Below are 26024 nucleotides of genomic sequence, written 5' to 3' on the forward strand. Positions count from 1 at the left end.
TGCAGCAACATGGATGCTCCTGGAGAATGTCATTCTAAGTTAAGTAAGTGCGGTAACAAGGAATAAAAAGAAGTTACCTCCAGGCACAGTTATTTTGATTAAAATATCCATACAGAAAGCAAGTCACCCCCACGAGTGCTGCCAGGAGGAGCATCTGAGTGTAATAGCCCAGCCAAGCAAAGTAGATTCCGACCTTCTCTCCTTAGAATTTCCTGAAGAAAGACAGAAGGTAGTTTCAGAAGACACACATTATCACTCTGTAGCTTCATCCTCATGTTAATTTCTTTTATTGGGGGGGCATAATTAGGTTTATTTATTTGTTTTTTAAATGGAGGCATTGGGGGTTGAACCCAGGACCTCATGCATGCTAGGCATGCACTCTACCACTGAGCTATACCCTCCTTCCACCATACTAATTTCTGATTCTAAATCAAGGGGGCTTTAAGTTTAAACCTCTGACTCAATTCACACTTAAAACATATGCGTTTTCATAGCAGCGCCAAATTCTACCGTGAAATAAGAAGTATTTTACATATCATAGAAGTACAGATCACTGGTTCACCTGCTGAAGAGAGATAAATGAGAACAGAGCAAAGGAGGGGACGAGGCTGACTCCGGAGCAGATGCAGGGGATCATCACCACTCACTGGACAGTCTGGCACATTCAACAAAACCCCCCAAAGATCATTCTTAACAGGCTTGACACAAGTGGACATCAACAACTGGCTCAGTCATCTGCTCCTGCCTTATCTCGGGAACGTCCCTGGAGCAAATGCATCGTAAACCACAGATAATAAGGAAATGGCTGATAATGATAACAACTGGGAGTGCAATGTCTCTCTGACAAAATATTTATAAAACTCATTGTGGGAATGGGAGAGGGCAGGAGGGATGTGACTGATCTAGGTACTGCCCTGGATTATTTGTATCTAGCACGTCTGCTGTTCCTAGGTTTTAAAAGCCCTTCAATGTTTCTCAGTTAATCTGGAGTAGATGGAACAGGCCAGGGAGGCAAGATTAGAAGAAAGGAGGCAGGGCATGAAGCGGTGCCAGGCTGGTCCTGAAAGGGAGACAGACACAGACAGGCAGACACAGAGGGTTTAGGGATGAGGCGGAAAAATGAGGCGGCGGCTCAGGTGTGTCTTGCTGGTCCTGATACTTCCCTCAACTGGCTCACCGCTGACTCGGCAGTGCCCGGTAAAACCTGTGTTCTGAGTTCTCTGAGTTCTCTCTCAGCTCTAAGTTCTCTCTGAGGCTTCCGTCACAGTCTGGAGCTGAGATGAGCTCCGTGGGCTTAGCCTAGTGGGGACTCAGCTCTGAGAACAGCCTGGAGTCCTGGGAAACTTCACGCAGGAACCCCCTTGGGCTGGACCAGTGCTCACAGGGCTGCTGTGAGACCAGCTCCAACGTCAGAGACCTGGGTGTGGACCATTCCATGGGGAACAGTGCTGAGCCCGATGCCAAATCAGATAGGAGGGACAAAGAGTGTTCTTTCCCATGTGACTGAGCTTTGTGGCCTGTCTCACGGATGGCAGGCTCAGGATGGTGTCTGGTAGAGAAAACCCTGGCAATGGGTTTGAGATGTCTTGGACTCTTTCTTGTTAAGCTTTTTGTAATACATTCTTATCAACTATCTGTCCTGAAAATGCCACATTCAAAACTGAAAGAATGTTAGAAGTTGCCTGCTCCAACTGGCCAATGGTAAACACCCTGATACAGTTAGAGAGCTGGGCAGGCAGCCTCTGCCTGCGTATTTACAATCACGGGGAGTTCATTACTTGCAAAGGTTACATGCCGGCAAGAAGGTCAGAAAGAATTTTTGAACCTTAAACAGATGTCTGCACCTAGTCTTTCCTGAAAGTCTAGAAATAATGAGGATCACTTCAAATGTAGTTTTGTCTGATTGTTATCCCTCTCTGTCTAAAACACCCCAATTTATAATATCAATTTTTCAAAATTCAGCTTTGATTTCTTTTTATCAAAGTTATACCATACATTCAATAAAGAGTCAAACAGTTCTCGAACACCGATTGCAAAAAGGAGCAGTTCCCAACAACCGCCCCATTTCCTGGCCAGAAGCAACCACATTTAGCTCCTACTGCTGACTCTTGGAATAATTACTCCCTGTCTCTGACTTATTTCCTTGTAACACAGCCTACTGACTTTTTCAGCTTTATGTATCACCTATTTAAATTTCTATTTTGGAAAATGAGGATTAAGCTCTCTTTCAAACGCCATCTCATCTACACATCCAAACCTTCATGCTTCCAACCTTTTGATACAATTACAATTTTCATCAGCTCAGTATCCTTGCTTTACATTATTAGTACTCTGTACAGACTGTTCACAGCTGCAGCAAGTTGTCTTCTAGACTTACTTTTTTCTTCCCTACTTTGTTTTACCTGGAGTTAATAATTGTCTTGGTGTTTCACAGCTTAGTTTTCTGTGCACTTAACAATTCAACCTCAGACCTTCTCCTAATGAATATCTTTCTCAATACTTTCCAATACATTGTCTACAAATTTCATCTCCTTGAATAAATCTCTTCAGATCTCCTTCAACCTGGATTAACGACATGCTAGTCTTGTCACAGAGCTCAAGGGGCCACTAGTGGGAAGCGACAAGGGAATACATGGACCAGGAGCAGGGAAAAGATCAACATAATTTCCTTAGCAAAACGTACTTAAAATAGTGGGAAAATTGTTTTCTTTACAAACACAAACACACACACAAATCCCAAAAGCCCATTAAGCATGATTAAAGAGCCGTCAAACCCATTGCCCTGCCATCAAATTCTGTATAACATAAAACAAAAATAACAAAAGGAAAATAACATATAAATATGAATCTCAAGGGGGATGGGGTACACTCATTGGCAGAGTGTGTGCTCAGCATGCATAAGGTCCTAGATTCGATCTTCAGTACCTCCATTAGAAAAATAATTAAAAAGAAAAGAAAAATGTATCAACTTTAAATATTTACATATGTACAAACATCCTCTTTTACAACTGTGTTCTACAGGATAACGCGGGTTAATGAGAAAGTGCCTCTTCATGACTGTGATCCTGCTGATAATTGAGGGAGGAAATTAGATTATGACCACATGAAATAAAATCCTTTTTGAAATAATGATCTCGGGTGACACTCATTATTGGCTGCTGTCATCACATAAAAGAGAGTCAACTGGACATTATGTACCTTATTCTAGGAGTACAAAACTTCACATAACAAGTATTCTTGCACAAAGTTGAACCTCAATCAGATCAAGCTTTTAAGGGAGGATCAAATCACTTAGCTAAAGCAAATACATTGGATGGAGAAACAAGTCTACCACCACAGGGGAGAATGAAATCAGCCAAACAGGAAATAGAGAAACCCCTCAGCAATTTCAAGGAAAATGAGAAACAGGAAAATTTTAGATTAGAACCCACTTGAGAGATATGCTAGCTGCAATGTCTGAACCTAGTCTGGATCCTCATTTCAACCCCAAAACTACTTAAAAGTGTATTTCTGTGACAATTAGAGAATAATTTTCTAACCCTAAAAAAAAAGGAATATTCCAATTGTATTTGAAAGAGACCTTGTCTTTTCACTAATGAAAGGTTAAGCTATGTAGGATTGTCTACAAAATGATCCCGTAGTGGGAGAGGGGAGGAGGTGGAGATGAAAGATGCAACAAAAGTGACTCTGAGTTTATAATTCTGGAGCTGGGTGACTGATACAGGCAGGCTGGCTCTGCTGTTCTCTCTACTTCTGTACATGTTTGAATCTTTCCATAATATGTGAAACAAACGAAAACACTTCAGTGTTTTAAAACCCTCAATTTGAAGGTTAAGAGGTTTGCCCAAGTAGGTGGGCACCTGCATGGGGCACTGAGATTAGGAAGAACAGGCACCTGGCTCCAGGCGGACCTGGGGCTACCTTGACTCTTCTCTTCTCCTCACCGTCCACAGCCAGCCCATAACTGCATCCTGTCAGCCCCACTCCCTAAACGCATTCCTCCCTGGCTCCCACCATCTCTCATCTGGCCCAATCCAAGAGCCTCCTACGAGGCCTCCCTGCTTCCTGGGTCCCTGCAATTCATTCTCCACATTATCTTTGCAAAATGTGAGTGAGAGAAAATTACCTTAGTGCTTAAACTATCATGACTGCTTCTCACTGCGCTTAGAGTCTACACTCCTTCCTGGGCTGCTGATGCCCTTCTAAACCTCACGTCTCATCACTCTCACCATCGCTGGCTCCAGTATCTCCTCAAACCTGTTGAGAACATTTGTGCCTCGGGGCCAATGGACAAGCTGCCTCTATTCCTGGGGTGACTTTTCCCAGATCCTCAAAGTCCAGCCTCCTTATCACTATCTCAGCTCACATGTAACCTACTCAAAGATAGCTTTCTTGACTCACTTCCCCCCAAGTCTCCCATCTCAACACTGTGTTATTTCCTTCATTTCAATCTGACATTGTTTCCTTATTTGTCCGATTATTTTTGTTTGCTCGGTTGTCCTTGGCCTCCCTCCCCCCATCAGCCTTGCCCAAACAGCATAAGCTCCCGGGAAGCAGCCGGCGCTGGTGCTCTGAGAAGACACATGCTGAGCGCGACATTACAGTCACGTGGTGTAGTGAAACGGTGTCGAACAGCAGATACAGCAAAGCAGTGAGAATTTCTCTCTTATTTTATAATTTAATTGAACCCTAACATTTACTCCTGTTTAATGAAGAATTTGGTAGGTCTTTAGTCCCTGTTCCTGGATGGCAACCACTAAAGCCTTGAAATTTCCCAAGATAGGAGTGTCTTTGCTATTCATGGTGGACCCTTGGTTGGCTTGTGTTCATGGGATGACTCAGGATGGGGACTGGCCAGCCAGAGACACCAACCATGTGATTAGAGGAGTGGGGCTTCGAGCTTTGTGACAAGTGAGTGACCACCAGGGGAGGAAGGGGCTCAACGTTTAGGGCTAAGGAAAGGTTTGACTTAGAGTTAGGGTTTGGGTTAGCCATGTCGGTAGTGACCCAGTAAATCATGTCTTTGTTATAAAGCCTCCAGTAAAAACTTGGGGCAACAAAGCTCAGAGCTCCTGTGAGCTTCCTGGTTGGTAACACTCTTGGAGGACTGTCACACTCAGATGCCATGAGGGCAACCCTGAGCCCTTCCCACTGGAGTGCTCTCCACAAGCAGCTCACCTGAGGAGATCTAAGGGCTGCTTCTTGTCTATGCTTCGAGGAGGAGCCCATTCCCTGTACAGAAGGCCCTGTTCGCTGGGGCAGCTGAGGTCCTCTGACGGAGGCTGAAGTTGCACTGGGAAGAAGAAGCAAACAGGTGAGAATCACTGTCACCACGTGATCACATGTTCTGTTGATTAAATGTGGTGCTAACACTTCATGGTCATTTGTAAATAAGGGGCCCTCACTTGCCAGGAGGGATGGAGGTACCATATAATTTTTCATAATTCTCTTAATTTTTCACCCAGGATTAATACTAACCCCTTGAGGGTCATTTGCAAAAGTGGGTGGAAAGGAACGCTTGGATGTTACAGTCCTGGGACCACCGTGGGTACCTGGTGAGAGCCTTGCAGATGCTTAATGTCCTACAACCGGGCCAGTCTTCCACAGCAAAAAAACTAGGCCACCCAAGTGCCCAAACTGCTGCAGTGGAGGGACACCTGACGGTCCAAGCCCCTCCTTGGACATCCAGAGGAACCTGGACTCTGGCAGGTTAGGGGCAGGGTCAATTCTAAAACCCAGGCTTTTTTGTCCCCACAATTCAGTAGTTATTCGGTGACAGCACATGGAATATAAACAATAAAGAAACTTGACATGATGTTATATATTTAGCTTACTCAGGAAACAAAATTTAAATCCAGTCATTCTCCTTCCCACCTGACCTGCTTTCCTTTCTCCTGTACTAGAACCAGATTATCACCCACCGAGCCTTAACATGGGTCCTGACTCCACTTACCTCCCTCCCAAACACCACATGAGATGATTCGTCAGCCTGGATGTGGGGCCAGCAATTACAAGAGGCTTTAGTAGAAAAGAACTGGTTGTGTGCAGATGCCAACTAAACACTGTAGAGTCCTGGTGTCCCACATTAGTAATCATGACAGCTGTTTGCAAGTGTCCCCAAAGTTCATTTCAGACTCTCACTGCTAATTTTGCAGGGACATAAATATAAAACAGGTGGACTGCTGGGCTGGACTGCTATGCTGGGTCTCTGATCCAGGAAGCTCAGTGTCTGCTCCCAGCACCCAGCTCCCTGTTCTGCTCATGCATGTGCATCAAGCAGCTGTTTAGTGTCCATTTTAATATCTTAAACAGTGCATTTCAGTATTGTCTTCATCCACAAATATGTGTACCACACAGTAGTAATGATCAATCTCAGTCTTTGCTTTCTTTGGTCTTAGAGAGTCAGATATATGAATAGCAAAGATAACAAAGTCATAGAGCGCTATAATATAGTATTTCCTTTATTTCAATGACAGGATTTATTTAAAGAGCTTAGATATAACATCCTTGCATTTATGGCATCATTAAGCGTCTGAAGCTGTTACATTTTAAAAACTTCATTTCAAGTGAGATGTTATCAGTTAGAGAAGCGCTCCTGAATTTGAGGGGTTGCTGTCATCTCAGACGGAGTCCCTAAAAAATGTCAACACTCTGCAGTATTGCCATCATGACAAGAACCCAGACAGATGAAATTTGGAAAGCCCTGTGGCTTCCTAGTGCACAGACAGAAAATGGTATTTCAGAGGGAAAAGCCTGAGTTACAGAAAATGATAAATTAAATGGTCTAACATGCATTTCCCTTACAAAGAACTAATACTTCTTTGGTCGATAATAACATGTCAGTAATTATGAAAAGAGCTGGCAGATGCATAGTACTTAATATTAGCCAGGGCTCTTCTAACATTGACACAGATTCATTAATCCCCATAGCAACTCTACGAGGTGGGTACTATTATTATCCCCATTTTATTGATGGGGAACTTGATAAACACAGAGGCTAAATGTCTTTTACATGGTCGACAGCGAGAAACCAGCAAAGGTGTTCCATCCTGACTCTACGCTCTTGGCCACTTCTCTTTTTTTTTTTTTTTGGTGGTGGGGAGATAATAAGGTAATTCTGGTGGGGGGTGGGGAGGTAATTAGGGTTATTTGTCTATTTTAGAGGAGGTTCTGGGGGCTGAACCCAGGACCTTATGCGTGCTATGCATGCGCCCCATCACTTGAGATGTACCCTCCCCTCTCTAGTCTATGCTCTTAGCTGCTAATCCGCACTGCCCCACATGGTAGCTCTGGGGGAACTACAGTTCATTCATTCACTGACTAGTTAAACTCAGCCTTCCCGGTGCCTGGGATTCAGCAGTGAACAAGACAACATGGTTCCTGCTCTAAATGAGATTGTCGCCCCCTACATATTATTTTCATTTTAACCAGGAAGAAACAAGGTCAAGAAAATTAGCCTTTTCCTGTTAACACCGGAGGATACATGAGGTGCTTTATTTCATTTCTGCAATTTGACTTACACCATGCGGAGGGAAAGCTGCCTTGCAGATCCCGGAGCTCACAAGCCTTTTTAATCCCGAATTTCTTTTAACACTGTCCCTTACTTGATACTTGATCTGAGAAAGGATGAAATAAATCTAAAAAGATTCTAAGAGAGTGTGTGGCTTATACAGGGTAACTAACCAGCCACTGTTTACTATCCTAACAGGAATCTGTAGGCATATTTCTTTTCTTTCTCTTTTTTCCTTTTTATGGGCAGCTTTTAAAAACCAAACCAAATCACTGATAATTCAACAGCAGGTTCTAAATCACCCCCAAGACAGCAGCTAAACTCAGTTTAGACTTACAATGTGGCTTCTGCTGGCTGGATTGAAGAATGTATCTCTATCCTGAATATAAAAGTCATTCACGCAGCTCTTCTCAAATAGGGCAATGAAAAACTCTTGCTCCGGCTTGATGATACTTTCATCCACATGGAGGACTTTCACAAAACAGCTGAAATTATCAAAGGCTGAGGACCGGGTTTTCAGATCATTGGGCTTCAGAGGCAATTTTATGTGCAGTATCTCAGCCTATGTACAGAGCACCTCCCACAGGGTGTGTACTTTTGCAAATACAAGCTTGTCATCCAAAACCTATATTGGGAGAATGAAAACACAAACCAGGAAACTAACTATTTTCACATTTTTAGTACACAGATTTTCTTACATTGCTGTTAGTTAAAGCACTTGTGCAAACACACACACATATGACACTGGTAAAAGTGAAGATATAATAAAAATAGATTTGCAAACAATCATACATTTTTGCCTTAAAGATAATTTCTTTGTTGAAATTACTGAAAAGTTATTTAAAATCCTTGCAGTTCATTCATAAAATAACCAATGTTTTAGATGAAGAAAAGCAAACTTTTAATTTTTAATGCAAATTAGTAACTAAAATTAGAAACACCAAAATATTCTTTGCAGTGGTATTGTAATGACAATTTTTTAATTTCTGAAACCTAGGACTATTTACATATCTGTTCAATATAGTGTTAAACAGCCATTAAAAGGGATTTAAAAGAATTATATTTATTGATATGGAATATATAATAAAAGGAGAAAGCAAAAAAAGTGAAATAATAATGTTCCTTTTTGGAAGGGAAAAATATCTTCATTTGAACAAAAAAATGTTTAGAAGGATTTTAAGATTCTTTATGTATAATTAAGGTACACATGATTTTTAATTCCACTGTTCTTTCATTTTCAATTTTGGGGGGTAAATTTTTATAATAAAAAAATCTTTTAAAAGGTTCCTGCATAAACACATTAATAGATATATTTATGACTACATTCTCTGGCTATTAAAAAAGATATCCTAGCTTTGGATCTGAAACATACATTCCATAATGCAGATTCTGACTGACTCGTCTCCCAGCCCACAGCGAAGGCACGGCTAGTGTGACATGTTTCAAATATCATTCCAGGGAACATGCAGGCTCCCAGCCAATGGCTGCAAAGGGGCTGACACTGAACTGGTTGCTCCCAGTTGCAGACCATCACAGATGAGGTTAGATTCATAGGCTCATGTTTTCTCTGTCAAAAGAAATCAGAAAATGTTAGGCTTTTACTTTCCACCAAGGGAACAAGAAGTTGTTTGATTTTTTTATGCAAAAAAAAGACAACAAACCAATTTGAACCTGATGAAAAGACATTTGCTCAAAACAGCACAGTAGCAATGAAGGTGCTCTGGCTGGCAGGGACTTGTTGGATTCCTGTGAGTGCTGGACTCCTCACATGGAATTCCCTTGGCACTCCAGAAGGCCTGTGGTTGTCCCCATGGGTTTGTGGCCATATGTGGCACTCAAAAGTCTCTGGCTTTGCCACAATTTCAAAGCCATTTTTGGCTTATGAAAGGTCTTGCACTCAAATGGAGTTTTCTTGAGTCCACTCACTGATGTCATTCACCAGAGTTATAGTCCAGATCTGACATTCTAGACTCTTAAAATCTTGCAGACATTCAAATGGTTCAGGTTTGGATGTGTATTCACCTCTGGAGGCCTGGACAAAATTCGATAAAGCCACCCGGATATGTTCAGCAAAATGCAAAGAAATTTTTCTCTCTGCAAGACTGAAATGTCTGTGAAGCTATAAAAACTTCTGCATCTACAAAAATAAGGAAGCAACTCATCAATAACATATCTATCCATAATGCATGGCCATTTAAAAAAATACTGTATTTACTGCTATTAAATTCTATCTGGCTTCGCCAAATTGTGTCCTAAACTGTAAGAAAAGTATATAAATGTAGAGAATTTTTGACCTTTTAAGAGAAAAAGGAACCCTCCTACTCGGTTGGAGGGAATGTAAATTGGTGCAGCCACTATGAAGGACAGTATAGAGGTTCCATAAAAAACTGAAAATAGACTTCCGTGTGATCCAGCAATCCCATTCTTGGGTATATGTCTGGAGAAGAATATAATTCAAAAAGACACATGCACCCCAATGTTCACAGCAGCACTATTTACAATAGCCAAGACACTGAAACAACCCAAATGTTCACTGACAGATGACTGGATAAAGAAGGTGTGGTATATTATATATGTATGTATATATACATATATATACACACAGATATATACGCACGAACACACACACACAATGGAATACTGCTCAGCCATAAAATATAAAGTAATGCCATTTGCAATAACATGGATGGACCTACAGGGTATTATGATATGTGAAATAAGTCAGAGAAAGGAAAACAAATATTCTATGTATTAACTTATACGTATATCTAAAAAATATAACAAATTAATGACTATAATACAACAGAAATAGACTCACAGGTACACAGAACAGACTGGTGGTTACCAATGGGGAGAAGGAGGAGAGGGGAGGCAGGAAGGGGGTAGGGGATTGAGAGGTAAAAAGTACTACATATAAAATGGATAGGTTACAGGGCTGTATCATAAAGCACAGGGAAATATAGCCATTATTATATGGTGACTTTAAATGGAATATAATCTATAAAAATGGTGAGCCTCTGTGTTGTACACCTGAAACTAATATGATGTAAATCAACTACTCAATTACAAAAATTTTAATCAAAGTTTTCTTTTCATATTATTTACAGTAAGTTAGAAGCCAGCACTGTCAATAGAAACATAGTGCAAGTCACAATTTTCCAGTAATCACATTTAGAAAATAAAAAGGAACAAGCGAAATTATCCTAGTAATAATTATATTTATCCCAAAATATCCCATATACTATCATTTCAAAAGTGTGATTAACACTTTTAAAACTTATTAATAAATATTTTACATTATTTTTGCTGTATGAAGTCTTGAAAATCTATTACATATTTTCCACTTATAGAACATCTCAATTCACAATAGCCACATGTGGCTGGTGGCTACCATACTAGACAGAGCAGATTACACCATTCACACTTCTGATAAATTACCTGCTCTTAATTATTTAAAAAACTTGCAGAAAAGGCTTTAGATATTCCCTATATCAAACAAAGCAACCTTGACGGGTGGGGAGTATCTTCATTATAAAGTGAAAAATAAAGGTAAGAGAGCCATGGTTACATGTATGTTATTGTAACAATAGCTTCTTAATTCATTCAGTACTTTACAATATTTCTTCATATGCCAAGGATTCACTGTCACTGTGCAATATTTTTCACTATTATTATCTTTGGAACTGAGAGGCTTCTGATGACCCTTCTTTGTGCACCTGTACATAAAAGAAAACAACAAAACAGAAAAAGACATTATTAAAGATAATTTACGGGGGAGGGTATAGCTCAAGTGAAAGATCATATTCTTAGCATGCACAAGGGCCTGGGTTCAATCCCCAGTACTTCTTCTAAAAACAAAATAAATAAAAACCTAATTACCACCCCCCTGCATAAAGTTAATTAACTACTTTAATTAAAAGTTAAAAAAAGATAATTTAGTGCAGGCTTATCAGGCTACAAGAGCTACAATGAATGCCCCCCCCCATTAATTTAGAAGAAGTCTCACAGTATTTCCGAACATAAAGGCTAAAATATAATTCAGAACACTTTCTGATGGTCAGCATGATTTTAACAAAAAAGTAGACAATTACCTCCCTGGTGTCAAAGCTCTGTCATAGATGGGCACAGAAAGTTTAGTAAAAATGATTTTGCAACTACCTTTGAAAGAAATGCTGAGAAATGATCTTTTCTGTTGGAAATTAGCCTGCTTTTACATTCTGCAGTAAACATACGTGTTTACAAACCAGGCAGGAACTGGATCATATTTTACACATACTTAGAAACTGATTTGAATTTTGCTCTCTACCTGCAAGGCTATTTCTTAAGTAATAACATAAGCTGGCCACTGTACTAAATTTTGTTTCCCTGTTTGCTTAATCCTCACAACAACTCTGTAAGCTGCTATTATTACCCCCATATAACAGATAATGAGCTTGAGGCAGAAAATAATTTGGGTAAATTGGTAAACGGTGGAGCTGGCTAAGACCGCAGCCAGTCTGACACTCAAGTCCATTCTTCTCACCGATGTCTGATACTGCTGCCTACATTCAGCAATGACCTCTGATTTCATATTTAAGTGTGTCTTTTCTAAAAGTACAAAGCTATATTAGTACTGCTGTGTAAAGTATTCTTTTGAGATGTGATTGCCAATAAAACAAAAACAAATAAAATCAGGGTGCCACTGAGGGGAGGGCGAACTGCGTATGGATGGACACAAGGGGACATTTTGGGGACACAGTTGCACAACTCTAGAAATAGCTAAAATGGCTGACTTGTACAATTATAATGTGTGAATTTTATGGCCTGTAAATTACACCTTAATACAGCTATTAAATTAAGAACCTGGGATACAAAATTAAGACTAAAGCATTATATATATATATATATATATCACACAAAGAACAACAGGCAAATATCATTATTTACTGTGCCATTATCCTTCATGCAGCTTCCTTTCCTCCCCCGTTCCTGAAAGGATGATTCATTTTTAAAATAGTCTTTTAATTTATTGAGCAAATAATTTTTGACTGCCTACTATATACCCAGGACTAGTCTAGGCACTTGGAATAGATCAATAAACAAAACAAAAGTCCTGTTCTCACGGAGTTTGGTTGGAGTCTAGCTGGGTTGGGGGGTGGAGATGACAATTCACACAACAGAGCAGCAGAAGAGGTGGCATGTTAGGAAAGAGGAACCATGGAAAAAAGTAAAAAGGGCAAGGTAAAGAGAGTTGAGGGTATAGGATGAGGGTGATGTTGTATTATATACCAGAGCAGGCCACACTGAGGACTGAGGTTAGAACTAGGACTAGGACGTGAGAAGTCCCAGGTGGACGGAATAACCATCACCAAGGCCAGCGCGCACCTCGCATGTTCCAGAATGGGGGCACGGCTGGAGCTGCGTAGAAGGGTCAGTGCAGATCCTGTACGGCCTTGGAGGACGTTGTAAGGACTGTGGCTTTTACCCGGAGTGAAGTGGGGAGGCACTGCAGAAGGACGACACAATCTGACTTAGGTTTTCAAGGCTCACTTGACTGCCGAGTGAGAATAGTCGAAACGGGTCAGAGATGAAAGGAGGGAAGCCTCTGAGAAGGGCTGTGCAGGAGGAGAGGACAGTGGCTTAGGGCAGGGAAGCAGCAGTGGAGGCAGGAGCCATGGTGAGAAGTGGCTGGGCTCTGGATATGTTTTAAAGGCAGTGTTAAACCAGATCTATTGACAGGATTCATGTGGTATGTCAGTGAAAGTCAGAATAACTCCAAGTTTTTTGACCCAAGCAGCTGGAAGGATTAAGTTTCCACTAACTGAATGGAGGAGGCTCCAGGAAGAACCAGTTTGGGGGGTAGGAGGACCAAGAGCACAGTTTTTACACATGTTGGCTTTAAGATATCAGAGTTCCAAGTGAAGATGCCAAATCAGCAGAAGATTGTAAGGGTTCAGGGTTTGGAGAGAAAAAGTCTAGCGGGAGACAGAAATGTGGGAATCATGGGTCACACAGGTGGTAAAGGAATACATGAAACCCAGGTACTCAAACATTAAGATAACCTGGCATTAACCATAGAAGTTATCCTTGAGGGCCTGCCTACTAGGTGTGGATATCAGTCGTATTTCCCGACCACTCGAGTTTTAAGAAGGAACTTACAAATGAATTCGTGCAAGACACTGCCTCCAGGGGGTGGGTCCAGAGCTGGAGTGGGAGAATGGGATGGTGCACGCTACTCCCTACGGCAGAATGTGCGTGTGTGTGTCTGTGTGGGTAATCATGTGTGTGTGAGCAAGGGGATGAGTTTCACCTGGCTTAAGAAAAAGAGCTAGTAAGTCTATAAGCTGAAATATGAAAGAACATCCAGATCTGGTAGAGGGAACAGGGGAAACACTGTGTACTGTAAGACATATCCCCATAATGCCATTTCCCACCATCCTTTCATCAGAAACACAGTTGGAAAGGGGGGAATTATGTAGATACGTGCAATGTACACAAACTTTCTGACTATGTCACACTGAATATCTACATATGTAGCAAGTTAATGATATTTATATCTGCTTCAAGTTTAATAACAAGTTCACAACAGAGGGGAAATAAAATATTGAGGACTGGTAGAAGTATCCTAGAAGACCTTTCAATGCTCAGAATGGAAGCAAAAGCAGCTTCACCCCACAAAGAATGTCATTAAGAGTCAAGAATGTTTATATTTGCTTAAGAAATTAAGAGTTACAACTTCCTGCTTTAAAGAATTAACTTTAAGACAGATACCATACTATAAGCAACGTCTATAGTGGTGCTTTCTTAAAGCTATTTTTAGTTCCTGCTTGTTCTGATGTACTCCAGAAACTCTGCAAAGAAAACCTTCTATTCAAAGGCTTAAAGGAATAAAAAAAGAAATAACACTGCATTCTTTTAAGTGTTCTCTGTACTGAAAGTCACTTGCAAATGCAGCACCCTGCCACAGGCCTACATTTTTAACAATAAAGCCCTTTGCGCAATTTTTCAATTGCTATGTGACTTTGTGTCAGTCTCTCACTCAGAAGCAGAATGGAGTACCAGAAAATGACACGTCATATCTAAAACTACAGATGTCGGAGATGAACGGACACCAGGACACAGCTAAGTGGGAGGGTGAGGTTTACCTTTTAAGTTACCATAAGTGCAGTTACACCTGCTCTCTGCTTCCACTGTGAAGTGAAGGACTAGTCTTTTCCAGAAAAGCTCTCATTCTGAGACCTGTCTTCTTTAAAATATTTGGAGAATCTCTTTTAAGGTTCTTTCACTTTTAAGTCTTTCCCCAACTCTACATCCCATAACAAGTGTTAAAATTATCCAATAGCCTATTTCTACAGAACATACTCTACAAAAGCTGAGGTTTCTCAGGGTTTGGATCCCTGAACTCTGCTACCAGATAATCCTAAAGCCTTCCTTCCATAACTGACTCTTCTGCCAATTCCCAGCTGTGGGCAAATTCAGCTTCTCAGACCAGGTAACTTTCTAACTCTGCCTACGAACACACTACAGCCAGTAAAGGAACTCTCAGACAGGAAGCACACAAAGCCCCTAGTGAGGGTTGCCTCCTTCAAACAATCAAGATGCCATCACTAAGCAAATATTTAAACCTACTGCAAAACTTCTGAATACATCTTGCAAACAATATAGTTTCTATAGATGCATACTATTTGCTCTGGAACAGTGATTTCCAATGGAGGGAACACAGGACCCCATGACCCAAGCAATTTTTAAAAACTGCACACAACCGTCCCTCTTCATGTGAGGACTCAGGCAAGCCCGTCTTACAGGTCTAGGTGTAAAAGAATGATAGCACCTCTAGGAGTAGGGTGAAAAGCAGCGAGGTAGACTTTTAGTGAAAGGGGGTGATGTAATAGGCCCCATCGACCACTTACCTCCCACCACAGGACAATCATCTCAGATCGAGAACAAACACCTTGGGAAACAGAGGTTGTTTATGTTTTTATGGTTTTCTGGTGGAAATAATGCCCTGAGTCATGTGAAGTTGTGGCTGCAAAATTGAACAGGGGACCAGACATTTTCACATTCAGGACACAAATAGCCCCCGGGTTACCACCATATCTGTTCTCCCCTTTGCCTGTTCACCCCAAAAGCTGCAGGAATCTCCTGCTTCCAATGACACCCACCACTTCTCACAAATTCCTGCCAAGTTCACGTCAGCAGCTGGTGGTGTCAAAGTCACCATTTGTACTTCTCTGAAGTCCCTCCATTACTTTACATCCCTTCTATTTTCTCTGTTGTCTTCCTAGATACACTTGCATTCAGAAGCTGGTTACCGCACTAACATTGCCTCTGTAATCATTCCAGGATATGGGAAGTAGAGATTCAACTGTAACCAGTCCCAGAATACTTGTCATGCCACTCTAGTTTCCCAACAAAATACTCTGGCATCCCTCATCTCACCCAAAGAACCACCGCATTACTTAGAGGTTGTAAAAGAAGAGGGCTTTCTCTACTGGAAAACACTATGGCTTGTGGTAGAGTTGTGATTTCAGTTTTTGTAACTAGTTACAGGCAAAAAGACATGTTCCGCAAATTTTCTTGAAGCGTTTGGAATTTAAACTTTTATTAGATACAAAGCCGGCGGACTAACTGTAATCTATGAACATATGGTCATATTACCAAATAATGCTCATTTCTGCCTTACAGTCATGTAAGAACTTGAATTACACCTGCAGCCTGCAGGCCTTTAGAATTGGATGTGAAGCATCCTGTGAGATAAAAAACCTCCTATCCAGTCACAGAACACCTTAAAGACAACATCACATTAATGCCACTGAATACATTATTATAGTCCATGTATGGTTAAGTTACATCTCCAATTTCTCAGAACTGGAAAGCAGATGTCTAGAAATGCTGGAAAAGCCCAACTACCAAAACAGCTCAAAAGTTAAAGAGGCTCCTGCACCTCCAAGAGCAGAGGGCGGAGGGGGCTTTGCCCATCACCCTGTCCTCCCCCATGGCGTGGCATGTGGGGAAGTAGGCAGGAGTGGGTGGCTGGGACTCGGAGGTGGAGAGGTGATGAAAGCAAGAGTGGAACTGCTCTGGTCCTAGAACAACAGAGCTGTAAAAAGCTCGGCATCAGTTCAACCCGCTCCCTCTCCCACATTCACTCCCACCTACGTGACAAACAGAGCACAGTCAGGCACTTCCTGCCCATGAGGGTGACTACTAGCAGGAAAGGGACCAGGATAAAAGCATGTCCTATAAAAGATTAGTCTGATTTTTAAAGACTATGTTATAAACAATGAAAAGCACTGTCAGAGTGGGACACCTGTGAGGCGCTCAAATAGGGAGGAGGAGGCTGAGGATCCATTTCCAGCACTTCCATGTCTTTTATCACTCCTATTTCTGACCTTTCCTTTGCCACTTTTTGTAGCACTGCCATCACTGGCAGGTAAAGGGGCAGCAATGTGACTTGGCCATTTGGCCGATGGGGCTACATTTCCCAGCACTGGAATGAAAAGGCACTGGAAGAGGAGCAGCTGGAAGATGTGAACCGCGGTCCTGTCCTGTGCCCAACACTAACCAGGTGACCCTGGGTTTGGCTCTTATTCTCTCTGGGCTTCCGGCTGTTTACTTATAAAAGAAGGCTTTGTCATTGCACAAATATATCCAATATGAAATGTAACGTGAAAGTCAAGCATAATGACATCTCACCTGCTTGCCTCAGGGAACTGTACAAGCACTGAACACTATGTGAATGTAAACACAGAGTTAAGAAAACTGTTGAGGTAAAGCGCTAAACTGAACATGGAGATAAAGTTTTATGGATTTTCTTGGCTTTCTTTTTTAATTGCAACACTGAATTAATAGTTATTAGCTATACTCCACACAACCACCCCTGCGAATAAATAAAGTAGGTAAGCACAGCCTGGATGCCTGCTATTGCCCGATGCTAAGCAGGGTGAGGGTATAAAGGAGGCTGAACAAGGGAGTCTTCTCCAGTTACCAGCTAAGTGAGGAGACACATTGGAAACCTCCCGGGAATGGTACCAAGTCAGTACTCAAAGCCAAGATAAAAGGCTACCGATCATGAACAGTGCAGGAATACAAAGAGGAGCTAGAAGTATTTGGAGTAAATAGGGAAGACTCAATGAAGGGGATGGGGCTCCAACTAGTTCTCAGGGCAATTCTAAGCTGTTTTAACTGAGGACTGGGTAGGAAAACGCTGGTGACTCCTGGTTTTTAATAAGGCACAGGTTACCCTAGGAGGGTAAGTCACATAATGATTGGAACACATAAGGTAAGGCGAAAGTGATGGAGGGTCGAGACTACCTGCCTGAGATCTGGTTGTGGTAAGTCTTTGACTTGACTCTAGATGTTGGAGGGTCAAAACAGTAGGTTGACTGAAAGGGGGGGAGAGAATATCCAAGAATTCAGCAGAAGGAAAAATTCATGTATCAGGTATGAAAGCTCTTCATCAGAGCATCAGCAATCAGAATAGTCTCTTGAAACCAAAAACATACAGTTCCAGAAGCTGACAAAATGTGGAGGGTGGTGAGAGAAAGATAAATCAAAGACCATTCCAAGCCTTTGGGTATTCAACACCGGAAGAATGATTATCCCACTGAATAAGTGGAGACGCTGCAAGAAAAAAGTTAATGAAATCAGCTTTAGACATGTTGAATCTGACATATGAGCTAAGAGTAGGTGTTCTCTAAGAAGCTCAAAATTCAAAACTGAAGCACAGATGTAGATTACAGGCTTAAGATGCAGATGGACAAGACATGATAAATCTCCTAAAAGAAAACATAGGCAAAACATTATCTGCCATAAATCTTAGCAACGTTCTCCTAGGGGAATCAACCCAGGCAATGGAAATAAGAGAAAAAAATAAACAAATGGGACGTAATTAAACTCATAATTTTCTTCACAGCAAAGGCAACCATAAGTAAAACAAAACATCAACCTACGAATGGGAGAAAATATTTGCAAATTATACGACTAGCAAAGGCTTAATTTTCAAAATATATAAGCAGCTCATACAACTTAATAACAAAAAAACAAATAATTCAATCCAAAAATAGGCAGAAGACCTAAACAAGCATTTCTCTAATGAAAACACAAATGGCCAATAGACACATGAAAAAATGCTCAGCATCACTAATAAACCAAGAAATGCAAATCAAAACTACAATGAGGTATCAGCTCACAACAGTCAGAATGGCCATCACTCCAATAAACACACATCTATCATTAATTACTGTAAATGTTAATGGACTAAATGCTCCAGTCAAAAGACACAGAGTGGCAGACTGGATAATAAAGCAAGAACCTTCAATATGCTGCATACAAGAGACCCACTTTAGGGAGAAGGACACATATAGATTGAGAGTGAAAGGATGGAAAAGGAAATTCCATGCAAATGGAAAAGTCAAAAAAGCAGGTGTTGCAGTACTGATTTCAGACAAAATAGACTTTAAAACAAAGGCCATAAAGAAAGATAAAGAAGGACATTTTATAATGATTAAAGGAGTGATACATGATGAGGATTTTACACTCGTTCATATATATGCACCCAATATAGGAGCACCTAAGTACATACAAGAATTACTAACAGAGATAAAGGAGGATATTGATGGGAATACAATCATAGTTGGAGATTTTAACACTGCATTAACATCACTAGACCGATCTTCCAGACAGAAAATAAGCAAGGCAACAGAGAAATTAAATACTACAATAGAAAAACTAGATTTGGTGGATATTTTCAGAGCATTACACCCCCCAAAAATAGGATATACATTCTTTTCATGTGCACATGGAACATTTTCCAGGATCGATCATGTACTTGGGCACAAAAGAAACCTCAACAATTTTAAGAAGATAGAAATTATCTCAAGTATCTTTACTGACCACAGTGCCATGAAACTGGAAATCAACAACAGAGAAACAAAGGAGAAAAAATGGAAAGCATGGAGATTAAACAATATGTTATTGAAAAAACAATGGATCAATGAGGAAATCAAAGCTGAAATTAAAAAATACCTTGAGACAAATGATAATGAAAGCACAACCACTCAAAACCTATGGGACACAGCAAAGGCAGTGCTAAGGGGGAAGTTTATAGCGATACAGGCCTTCCTCAAAAAAGAAGAACAATCTCATATGAACAATTTAACCCACCACCTGAATGAGTCAGAAAAAGAAGAACAAAAAGCCCCAAAAAGCAGCAGAAGGAAGGCAATATTAAAAATCAGAGAGGAATTAAATACAATAGAGATTAACAAGACCATAGAAAAAAATCAACCAAACCAAAAGCTGGTTTTTAAAAAAGTAAATAAAATCGACAAACCTCTGGCCAAACTCACAAAGAAGAAAAAAGAGAGAGCACAAATTAGCAAAATAAGAAAGGAAAATGGAGAAATTACAACAAACAAAATAGAAATACAGAATATCATACGAGAATATTATGAAAAACTATATGGAACCAAACTGGATAACCTAGAGGAGATGGACAAGTTCCTGGAAACATACTGTCCACCAAAACTGAATCAAGAAGAATCTGAACACTTGAACAATCTGATCACTAGATAGGAAATAGAAATAGCAATTAAAAACCTCCCTACAAATAAAAGTCCAGGACCGGACGACTTCACCGGGGAATTCTACCAAACATACAAAGAAGAACTCATAGCAGTCTTTCTCAAACTCTTCCAGACGATTGAAAAGGAGGGATTACTCCCAAACTCATTCTATGAAGCCACCATCACCCTGATACCAAAACCAGGCAAAGACACTACAAAAAAAGAGAATTATAGGCCAATATCACTGATGAACATAGACGCCAAAATCCTCACCAAAATTTTAGCAAATAGAATCCAACAACACATAAAAAAGATTATACATCATGACCAAGTGGGGTTCATCCCAGGGACACAAGGCTGGTTCAACATATGCAAATCAATCAGTGTAATACATCACATCAACAAGAGAAAGGACAAAAACCACATGATCATCACAATCGATGCAGAAAAAGCATTTGATAAAATTCAACACCCATTTATTATAAAAACTCTCGCCAAAGTGGGTATAGAGGGAACATATCTCAACATAATAAAAGCTATATATGACAAACCTACAGCCAGCATAGTACTCAACGGTGAAAAACTCAAAAGCTTCCCGCTAAAATCTGGGACAAGACAAGGATGCCCACTATCACCACTCCTATTCAATATAGTCCTGGATGTCCTAGCCACAGCAGTCAGGCAAGAGAAAGAAATAAAAGGGATCCAAATTGGAAAAGAAGAGGTAAAAGTGTCATTATAAGCTGATGACATGTTACTATATATAGAAAACCCTAAAAGGTCCACACAAAAGCTACTAGAGCTGATTGAAGAATTCAGCAAGGTAGCAGGTTACAAAATTAACGTTCAAAAATCAGTTGCATTTCTTTACACTAACGATAAATCAACAGAAGAAGAAGGTAAAGAAACAATCCCCTTTAAAATAGCACCCAAAGTAATAAAATACCTGGGAATAAATCTAACCAAGGACGTGAAAGAATTATACACAGAAAACTATAAACCATTGATGAAGGAAATTAAAGAAGACTTTAAAAAATGGAAAGATATTCCATGCTCTTGGATTGGAAGAATCAATATTGTTAAAATGGTCACACTGCCCAAGGCAATCTACAGATTTAATGCAATCCCTATCCAATTACCCAGGACATATTTCACAGAACTAGAAAAAATCATAATAAAATTCTTATGGAACCATCAAAGACCTAGAATTGCCAAAACATTACTGAAGAGAAAGAAAGAGGCTGGAGGAATAACTCTCCCAGACTTCAGACAACACTATAGAGCTACAGTCATCAAGACAGCATGGTATTGGTACCAAAACAGACATATAGACCAATGGAACAGAATAGAGAGCCCAGAAATGAACCCACAAACTTTTGGTCAACTCATCTTTGACAAAGGAGGCAAGAATATACATTGGAATAAAGACAGTCTCTTCAGCAAATGGTGTTGGGAAAACCGGACAGCAGCATGTAAAACAATGAAGCTAGAACACTCCCTTACACCATAAACAAAAATCAACTCAAAATGGATTAAAGACTTAAACATAAGACAAAATACAATAAACCTCCTAGAGGAAAACATAGGCAAAACATTATCTGACATACATTTCAAAAATTTTCTCCTAGAAGAAATAAAAGCAAGAATAAACAAATGGGACCTAATGAAACTTACAAGCTTCTGCACAGCAAAGGAAACCAGAAATAAAACAAGAAGAAAACCTACGGAATGGGAGAAAATTTTTGAAAGTGAAACCGACAGAGGCTTGATCTCCAGAATATATAAGAAGCTCATACGACTCAATAAGAAAATAGTAAATAACCCAATCCAAAAATGGGCAGAAGACATAAACAAGCAATTCTCCAAGGAAGACATACAAATGATCAAAAAGCACATGAAAAAATGCTCAATATCACTAATTATCAGAGAAATGCAAATCAAAACTACAATGAGGTATCACCTCACACCAGTCAGAATGGCCGTCATTCAAAAATCCACAAATGACAAATGCTGGAGAGGCTGTGGAGAAAGGGGAACCCTCCTACACTGCTGGTGGGAATGCAGTTTGGTGCAGCCTCTATGGAAAACAGTGTGGAGATTCCTCAAAAGACTAGGAATAGACTTACCATATGACCCAGGAATCTGACTCCTGGGCTTGTATCCAGAAGGAAATCTACTTCAGGATGACACCTGCACCCCAATGTTCATAGCAGCATTATTTACAATAGCCAAAACATGGAAACAGCCTAAATGTCCACCAACAGGTGACTGGATAAAGAAGATGTGGTATATTTATACAATGGAATACTACTCAGCCATAAAAACTGACAACATAATGCCATTTGCAGCAACATGGATGCTCCTGGAGAATGTCATTCTAAGTGAAGTAAGCCAGAAAGAGAAAGAAAAATACCATATGAGACCTCTCATATGTGGAATCTAAATAACAAAAACAAAAACAAACAAACAAACAAACAAAAACAAAGCATAAATAAAGGACAGAAATAGACTCACAGACAGAGAATACAGACTTGTAGTTACCAGGGGGGTGGAGGGTGGGAAGGGATAGACTGGGATTTCAAAATTGTAGAATAGACTACACTGTATAGCACAGGGAAATATACACAAAATGTTATGATAACTCACAGAGAAAAAAATGTGACAATGAGTGTGTATATGTCCATGAATAACTGAAAAATTGTGCTGAACACTGGAATTTGACACAACATTGTAAAATGATTATAAATCAATAAAAAATGTTAAAAAAAAAACAAGAATGGCCATCACTCAGAATTTCATGAATGATAAATGCTAGAGAGGCTTAAGAGGGTAGGGTACCCTCTTACACGGCTGGTGGGAATCCAGTTTGGTGTAGTCATTAAGGAAAGCATGGAAATCCCTCAAAAAACTAAAAGTAGACTTACCCTATGACCCAGCAATCCCACTTCTGGGTATATAACTGGAAGGAACTCCAATGTGAAAAGATAACTGCACCCCAGTATTCATAGCACCACTGTATACAATAGCCGAAACATGGAGGCAAGCTAAATGTAGCAACAAATGACTGGATAAAGAAGTTGTGGTATATTTATACACTGGAATACTACTCTACCATGAAAAGGACAAAATAAAACCATTTTCAGCAACATGGATGGAGCTAGAGATCGTCATTCTAAGTGAAAGCAGCCAGAAACAGAAAAATACCAAATGATACCACTCATATGTGCAATCTAAATAAAGAGAGAAAAAGACACTGTGAACTCATCTACAAAACAGAAACAGACTTGCAGACTTAGTAAACAATCTTAAGGTTACCAGGGAAAGGGGATGGGAAGGGATAAATTTGGGAGATTTACAAATGTTAGCCACTATATATAAAAATAGATTTTAAATAAAGTTTCTTCTGTATAGCACAGAAACCTATGTTCATTATCCAGCAATAACCCATAATAGAAAAGCCGATACAGCCACCAACTAAGGAAGCAAGAGGAGAAAGGGGGGTTAGTTATGCTGGGCTAGAGTCCACTTCTAAAATCCTTGTCAGCCCATGAGGCTGCCCCGAGTACACTGAGCCCTCCTCCCAGGGACAGGCTGACATGACATGTGTCCTGCAAACCTGGGGCAGCAGAGGCCATCCCCAGGTCTGGCCCTGGGGGAGATGGGAGCAAGTCCACCTGCTCCCCCTGTGGCAGCAACCCTCACCGAGTCCCCCGCCTCCTGATTGCACAGCGCCTGCCTCTCAGGAAACCACTGACTTGAAAACAAGTGATCCACGAACCTGGGGCAGCGGCAGGGAGATGGGAAGCGACCTGGCAAGCTGGTCGATTTGCCCCCATCTCCCCCATGGCCTGTCCAGGGCTCGGCCTCTGCTGCTCCAGGCACGGTCCCCAGGTCAGCCTGCTCCCGGGAGGAGGGCGCGGTGTGGTCGAAGGCAGTGGCGGGTTATGGGGTCTGCCCATGGGAGCCCGTGGCTTTGCTTCAAACTCCCCTGCACATGGCCTGAGCTTGGCCCCTGCTGCCCCAGGTTCGTGGAACTCAGGTTACAGGTCAGCCTGCTCCTGGAAGGCGGGTGCTGTGCTGTCAGGGAATGGCCGCGGCTGCGATAGCGCGACTGGGGCTGCCTTGTGAGAGCGCAGGGGTTGCAACCATTTCCCGCTGCTGCTGCAGCCATCCCAGCACACTGATCGCACCGCGCCCACCTCCCAGGAGCAGACTGACCTGTAACCTGAGTCCCACGAACCTGGGTCTTAGAGGCTGCCCCCAAGGTCAGGCCACGGGGAAGATGGGAGCAAATCCAGGGGCTCTAATGGGGCAGCCCCCATTCCATCCGAGGCCCCGCGCCCGCACCGCACCCAACTCCCAGGAGCAGGCCATGGTCTGAGGGCCAGTCGGAGATGCTCCGGAGCCGTCCGGTGCCCTGCCACCTCCCGGGGCTGTGCCTGCTCTCCTAAACCCTGGTATAAGAGGCGGGAAAAACGCGGGGTTCAGGAACTACTAATAGCGGGGTTACCACGAACCACAGAGGCGGCTGTGACCCGCCTCAGGGTCCTAACGGGACGCGCGGCCGGGACCTCACCACCGCACCCCTCCCTGTGCGCCTCCCCAGCCGCACAGCCCAGGCGTCACCCGCCGGCTTCGAGCAGCGCGCCCCCACCAGCGCCCCCTTGACTGCCCGGCAGCGGCAGCCGAGCCGAGGGCAATCGGCGGCCCAGACCCCACTTCCTGTTCCTCTCCCAACCGGCTCCAGCCAGCTTCCACGCATTCTGGGCGGGTTCCGGCGTCCATGCATCTGTCCGTCTGCGCGTGCGCGCACCTCATCCTCCCGCCTGCAGCGCAAACTGCCCGGGTGGGTCTCCTGCTTTACCGGCCCTGGCCACTGGGGGCGGGAGGGGCCAGGTGGGGCCCCTCCTGCTCGTCCCGCCGGGTCTCCATCCCCAGAGCCTTCACCCTGCCACCGACTGGGTCCTGGCACTGAAGTAGAACCACTACTGCCCTGGGCCAGGCCACACCCCGCCAGCCCCACTTCCCCTGCTCAACTTCCCCTCCCTGTTACTACCCTCCCACCACTGGCCAGGCCCAGTCTCCCACCAGACCTTGAAGACAGGGCTCCTTCTCCTCACACCGAGGTCCCTGCCCTGACACTCCATCCTGCTAGGTCCTAACCTATGGCCCCTACACCCACAAACTTACCGCTCATGCCTCACCACAGGACCCCCAACATCCTGAAATTATCCTCCTCACCTCAGCAAGTACAGTTCCACTCTGAGCGGGCCCCACATCCCCTCAACCTGTACCCCCTCACCATGGGGTCCCCTTCGCTTTGAGTGCACCCCTACTCTGAGCTAACTACCTCACCCCTCACCCGGTGGTTGGGGTGGGGAAATACGGGCTCCAGTAATGATGACTACTGCCACCAGTGGGGGATCCAGCCTAGTGTGCACCTTCATAGTTAATGTCTGAGGCTACAGGGTGAGGCAGGCTGGGCTGAAGGCAGTTCCAATTCCCACCCTGGCATCCTGATACCCGCACCCTGTGCCTCAACTGACCAGATGGGTCAGGGTGATCCCAGGCTGCCAGCCACTGGCCTGTGGGCCTTGGTTGGTTGATGGTCCTGATGGTGGTCTGGACCCCTAGGGCGGAGGCACTGGGCACGCCGACCTTTGGGGTGGGGGAGTTCATAGGGTGCACTTGAGCCAAGGGATAGACAGCAGATGGTGGTCTGTGTGCATGGGGCTGTGTGCGTGGCCTGGCCTCAGCCCAGGTGGGTGCAGGGGTATTGTTCATTCACACCAGGCCAGAGGGAAGAGGGACGGGAGCTTTTAAAGCATCAGTGTTAGGAAGCCAAGGCTGGAGAGCAAAGTAGGAAGGCACACTGGCCAGGCCACCATGGAGCCCGCCGCGACGCTGGTCCCTTGCATCAGGGGAGACTGACAGTTGGCTGGCCAATGATACATCCCCTGCTGTGGTAT

General features: G+C 42.5%; 1 long non-coding RNA gene across 2 annotated transcripts; it reads right to left on the reverse strand.

Moving 5' to 3' along the window:
- Positions 1-85: 85 nt before the first annotated feature.
- LOC116661284 lies at positions 86-25239 on the reverse strand. 2 transcript variants are annotated; one of them, XR_004317123.1, is made up of 5 exons: positions 9172-9334; positions 8883-9077; positions 7848-8135; positions 5179-5293; positions 86-212 (listed from the first exon to the last, which is right to left on the reverse strand). It is a non-coding gene; the product is annotated as an uncharacterized LOC116661284 (long non-coding RNA). The 2 variants fall into 2 exon arrangements; XR_004317124.1 differs by lacking the exons at positions 8883-9077; positions 9172-9334 and adding an exon at positions 24632-25239.
- Positions 25240-26024: the final 785 nt, after the last annotated feature.

Source organism: Camelus ferus, chromosome 34 (genome assembly GCF_009834535.1).
Source record: "Camelus ferus isolate YT-003-E chromosome 34, BCGSAC_Cfer_1.0, whole genome shotgun sequence".
Classification (NCBI taxonomy): Eukaryota; Metazoa; Chordata; class Mammalia; order Artiodactyla; family Camelidae; genus Camelus; species Camelus ferus.